The sequence below is a fragment of the Tupaia chinensis genome, unplaced genomic scaffold (assembly GCF_000334495.1).
Source record: "Tupaia chinensis unplaced genomic scaffold, TupChi_1.0 Scaffold148108_1, whole genome shotgun sequence".
Taxonomy (NCBI): domain Eukaryota; kingdom Metazoa; phylum Chordata; class Mammalia; order Scandentia; family Tupaiidae; genus Tupaia; species Tupaia belangeri.
The window spans coordinates 805,885-812,315 of record NW_006207959.1 but is presented as its reverse complement, the minus strand read 5'-3'; the positions used below and the strand labels follow the sequence as shown (position 1 = coordinate 812,315).

At 38.2% G+C, this 6,431-nt stretch overlaps 1 pseudogene; it reads left to right on the top strand.

Moving 5' to 3' along the window:
- The window catches only part of LOC102498247 (cyclin-dependent kinase 1-like), a 31,849-nt pseudogene extending 26,681 nt beyond the window's left edge, over window positions 1–5,168 (top strand).
- The last annotated feature ends 1,263 nt before the right edge of the window (window positions 5,169–6,431 follow it).

Genomic DNA, 6,431 nt, shown 5'->3' with positions numbered 1-6,431 from the left:
TCTAGAGGTTGGGAAGTTAAAGGTCAGGTGCCTAGCAAATTCAGTGTCTGGGGAGAGCTCACTTCCAGTATGGCTGTCTTTTTTTGTAACGTCACATGGTGGAAGGGGTAAAGGTCTCTCTAGGGTATCTTTTATACTGGTACTAATACTACTCATGAGGGCTCATAACCTTCATGACCTAATTACCTCCCAGAGGCCCCACCTCCTACAAACTCACTTCAGGGATTAGGATTTCAGCATATGAAGCTGGCAGGTGGAGAGAACACAAACATTCAACCATAGCACTATGCCAGGTGCTAAAGACACAGAGGAAGTTAAAAAGACTGTTTCACATGAGTTCAAGGGAAAAAATACCCTGTTATACTTTTTCAACAACTTCGAGTAGCTATAAGAGAATAAGAAAGGTCATTACCAGAGACTAAAATAGGAGCCTGCACCAAAAACTGTCAAACCAGGTTCAATGAACCCTGCAGAATTAGAATTACACCACCTCAAACCAGAGTATCCAATAACTGCAGATCAGGCTCTAGAGATCTCAGTGCCATCTGCTGCATTCATAAAGCTTGACAGCTGAGTCATGGCCAACCACACATCACTGACTCAGACCAGCGTGGAACATGGATGATGATGATTAAAATAAAATCGATAAGGTGTGAGGAGTCCCTTAAAAATAATAAAATGTGACACCCGGCACAAAAGCAGATCATATTACACTAGCTCTTGAGATTGTTGCAAAAAATGAGAGTGAGGTTGTTCAATGTCTCTGCCCCAAAATAGTCCCAGGTCTTCCCACATCCACCAGAGGAGAAAATGTGCATGCAGTCAACCAGGGGTGAAAAAATATCTTGCTTGACCCAATTACAATGTTTCTACTTTGTACTCAGCATTTATTTAAATATGACCAATCGGCAGGAAATAGCAGTGTCTTCTTGTCCTTCTAATAGGCTTCTAGGAGGGGAGAAGGGAAAAATCAGAAAGCAAATTTGTCCCAGAAAGGCTGTGGCCTTTATTAATTACTAAGGACCTCTGGCCACTTAGGAGTAACTCAGATTGAGAAGTGAAGACCTCTGAGCTTCACTGGCTCCTGATGCTCTATCAGTGATTTCACATGAAGGTTAAGAGTTCAAATAGGGCTCTCATGTGGCCACATCAGAGACCAGATCAGTGCTCTTCTTAGGTTCTGCCCATGTTCCCAACTCATCTTCTCCTTCAGGTATTCCTCCCATACAAATTTTAGCTAGAGCTCTCACTCAAAGTTAAGATCCACTAGAGAAAGAAGCGGTTGGAATTTGTATATATATGGGTTAGACCATTGATAATTTTTAAAAATTTGCATATCCTCAAAAGAATCTTAAAAAACAAATGTACCCCTTCACACAATTTTAAGTTGAAATTTATAATTTTTTAATTGAGCTTAAACATTTACATAGACTATCCCTAATACCCATCCAAAAATAAAAAAGTCAGCAGGTGGTGTAGTGGTTAAGATGCTGGACTTCCATGTGGTCAACCACGGTTCAAGTCTCAGATCCAGCACTTGAAACTCACACCAGGAATGTATGCATGCGTGCCTAAAATTCTGAGGAAAATGGAGAAGGGATTGTGGCTGTGGCATGACCCTCCCTGGGGAGGGGGAGTTGACTTTCTGTTTCTTTGTCTTTCTGGTAAGAGCATGGGCCCCATAGAAAAAATCTCTCTCAAAATAAATAAATATTTATGGATTGATGATACAGAGAACAAAAGGCTGGTTGAATGAGTAAATTTCTTACTTTCCAACTCCATAAATTTTGAAAATGTGGACATAAATCAGGAAGGAGGCTCTAAAATGTGAAGTTCTATATTAACTAACTTCAACTACAATATACTTTATTACGTATGTATTTATTAAATTGGTCATAAAAGGCATATCAGTATGTGTCAATAACAAAATCCTTCACCTACAATACAACAAAGAGGACCAAATTTAAAAATGGAGGAAGGACTTGAATAGACATTCCTCCAAGGATATACAAACGGCCATTAAGCCCATGAAATGATACCCAACATCACTAGTCATTAAGGAAATGCAAATAAAAACCACAATGAGATGCCACTTTATTAATTTGACTCTTAATAAAAACAAATATTTCTTTAAAAAGAAAATATGTGTCGATAAAAATATAGAGAAATTGGAACACATGCATTGCTAGTGGGAAAGTAAAGAAAAAAACAAAAGGTGCAGTTGCTATGGGACAGTCTGGCTCTTCCTCAAGAAGTAAAACAGAATCACTATATAATCCAGCAATTCCACTCCTAGACATAAAGACATATGTATATATGCATATATGTTTTTATATATTTATATTATTTCTATATACACCGATATTTCTATGTACATTGATATTTCTATATATACATATATGTGTATACACACAGAGTCGAAAACAGGGACACTGATATCTGTAAACCAATGTTCATAACAGTATTATTCTTTTTTTTCTTAGAAAGAGATTTTTGCTCTAGGGCACATAGTGAGAAATCACACTCTGGAGGGATGGCCATGCACAAGCCCTTCGGCTCTGTTCTCCTGTCAGGATATTAGGCATACAATCACACATGTCCAGCATGAGTTTCAAGCCACCAGATCTGGGACTCAAACATCAGTCAGCCATGTGGGAGTCCAGTGCCTTAGCCATCACACTACCTGCTGGCCCCAGCATTATTATTTTTAATAGTAAACATATAGAAACAAACCAAATGTCCATCCACATAGGTAAATGGGAACAAAGATCTGGAGATTATATAAAATTCTGGGATTAGCAAGTGGTGTAGATCTCACATGGCTGACTGCATGATTTGAATCCTAGACCTAGCTACTTGAAAATCACTCTGGGCACAGTTATGCATATGCCCAAAATCCCAAGAGGAGGCTGGAGGAGAAAGGATTGCAGCATGGCCATCTTACTGGGGGATGCTTTTTCATTTTATTTCTCTGTCTCTCTCTGTAAACACATGTTCCTTATAGCAAAAACTAGAAAAAAAAAGTAATAAAATTCCGTTACAATATAAATTTAGTTTTGAATACATTAAGTGAAATAAGCCACACAGAAAAAAAAAAAAAAACAACAACATAGGATTCCATATACATGAGGTATCTAGAATAGGCAAAATTGTAGAGACAGAAAATAGAATAAAGTTTAATAGGGTCTGAGGGATAAGGAAGCCTTATTTTTCACTGGGTACAGAGTTTCTGTTTAGGATGATGAAAGAGTTCTAGAAATGGATTGTAGTAATGGTTATATAGCTTTGTAGTGTATTTAATGCCTCTGAAATACTCTGAAATATACACTTTCAAATGGTTAAAATAGTTAAGTTTTATAGGGCCCAACAGGTGGCATGATAGATAAGGCACTAGATTCCCATGTGGCCAACTGTGGTTTGAATGCCAGATCTGGAGGCTTGAAAATCATGCTGGGCACTGGGCATGTGAATGTGCATGCCTAAGATCCCAGGAGAAGGATGGAGGAGAAGGAATTATGGCCTGGCCATCCCCCTTGGTTGTGGCCCTCCCCACTGTCCCTCCTCTGGCTTTCTCGATCTCTTTCCTGATAGTGCATGTGCTCTATGGCAAAAACATTAAAAAAATAAATAAATAAATAAGTTTTATGTTTTGCATATATCTTACCAAAATTAAAACAAACACAAAATGAGATACCATTACACACCTATTAAGATGGCTAAATTTTAAATGATTGAAAATAGCAAGTGTTGGGGCTGTGGCAGTAGCACAACCACCCTGTGGGAAGAGTCCTGGACTCACGGACCAGGACCTCCCTGAGTGGACCAGTTGCATCCATGTCCATTATCTGGGCCAGCTGAGACTGGAAATGGATTATGGCATGAAGATCAACCACCCTGTGGGAAGAGTCCTGGACTCACGTACCAGGATCTCCCTAAGTGGACCAGTTGCATCCTTGTCCATTATCTGGGCCAACTGAGACTGGAAATGGATTATGGCATGAAGAATTTAAAGAGAGTGCTTGAATCTCTCTCTTCGAGTAAATAAATAAACTTTTTTGGGGGGACAGGTTTTTGCTATAGGACGCGTGCGCTCGCCAGACAGACAGAGAGACAGAAAGCGAGAAATCGCCCCCCAGGGGGGATGGCCACGCTGCAATTCCTTCTCCTCCATTCTCCTCTCGGGATCTTGGGCATATGCACGCACGCATACGCGCCCGGCGTGAGTTTTAAGCCACTGGGTCCGGGATGCGAACCACGGTTGACTACATGGGAGTCCAGCGACATAGCCATTACGCTAACTGCTGGTCCTGTAAATAAATAAACTTTTAAAAAAGTGAAAATAGCAAGTGTTGGCAAGGAGCAAATAGAGCTACCAGTGGAAGTATCAGATAGTAAAAATATTTTGTACAATAAACAAAATAGTTTGGACAATATCTTAAGATAATATACACTTACTCTTTCCAAGTATTTAGCAGAGAAATGAAAATATATGTCCACACAAAACATAAAAAAAACATAGTTATTTATTCATAATAGCTCCCCACTAAAAATAACCTATATATCCATCAGCTGATGAATGGCTGTATCTCCATTTCATGGAATGGTGTATTACACAGTAACAGAAAGAAGTAAAATATTGATACATGCCACAACATAAAGAATCTCAAAATATCTATTAATCGATGACAAAGGGACAATTAAACTGGCTGGTTTTGGTCTTGCCAGAGCTTTTGGGATATCAATTAGAGTATACACCCATGAGGTAAGTGACACTCTGGTACAGATCTCCAGAAGTATTGCTGGGGTCAGCCCGTTACTCAACTCTGATTGACATTTGGAGTATAGGGACCATATTTGCAGAATTAGCCACCCAGAAACCACTTTTACATGGGGATTCAGCAATTGACCAACTCTTCAGAATTTTCAGAGCTTTGGTCACCCTCAATAATGAAGTGTGGCCAGAAGTGGAATATTTACAGTACTATAAGAATGCATTTCCCAAGTGGAAGCCGGGAAGCCTAGCATCCGATGTAAAAAACTTGGATGAAAACGGTTTGGATCTGCTCTTGAAAATGTTAGTCTATTATCCTGCCAAATGAATTTTTGATGAAATGGTCCCGAATCATTCTTATTTTAATGATTTGGATGATCAGATTAAGAATATGTAGCTTTCTGACAAGAAATTTCCACATGTATCATGAACAGAGAGCTATACTTTTATTGTTAATTCTATTTCTGTCATGTATATTATTCTTTTCTTTGTTGTAAAACTTATGCTGTACTTCATCCTCTTAACTTCAAAAGTATAACTTAAAAATGTAAATATTGTTCTACATGAATTTAAATATAATTCTGTATATGTTTATAGATCTCACTGTAACATGTTTGTTACTATAATAAAACTATAAATCTAAAAAAACCTCAAAATAAATGATGCTGCATCATATATATATATGTTTTATATATATATATAAATAAAAGTATACACACACCCACACACACACACATATTTGTGTGTATATATATACATATATATATATATATAAATACACACACACACACACATATATATATACATAATTACATTCACATGTGATTCTAAAGGAAAAAAAAGTAAATTCAATGATAGAAGGCAGGTCAGTGGTTGCTTGGGCTAAAAATCAGGGTGCATATTGAATGGGACAGGAGGGAACTTTTTGATATGACAAAACTAGTCTGTATCTTGATTATGATAGTAGTTATCCAACTGTATAAAAATACTAAAATTTATTAAACTGTGCACATACAAAATTTATTCACCTTTCTTCTGTGACATGTTAAGCAATCCGGATTCCAGTACTTTATTCTGCCAATCTCATGTAGCCCTAGGGAAGGCAGGAGCAATGTTTGGGACTGTCCTTGGGTCTGCTCAGATTTCCTAGCTGTGTGGCTTTCCCTAACTGCTTATAATATTTCTCTAGGGCCTATGATCTGAATGTTTGTCCTGCTCCAAAATGCATGTGTTGAACCTAATCATCACCAATGTGATGGTTTGAGATGGGACTTTGAAAAGTGATTAGGGCATGAAGACGTTACTCTCATGAATGAGATTAGTGCCCTTGTAAAAGAAGCTCCTTAGTGCTGTCTTGTCCTTTCCACCATGTGAGGGCACAGGAAAAGCTTCCCCCTGTGAACCAGAAGGTAGCTTTCACAAGACACCAAATCTACCAGTACCTTGATCTTTGACATTCAGCCTCTGGAAATGAGAGAAATAAACTTCAGTTGTTTATTAGCTACTCAGCTTATAGTCACTCGGTTTTGTTGTAGCAGCTTGATGGACTGAGTCTGTCTTCTACTTTCAAGTAGAGATGGTAATCACAAATCTATGCCCTTAGTTTTGACTTTGACTTCTGTGTCAGTATGCCCTCTCATCCCAAATCCCACTACTGCTT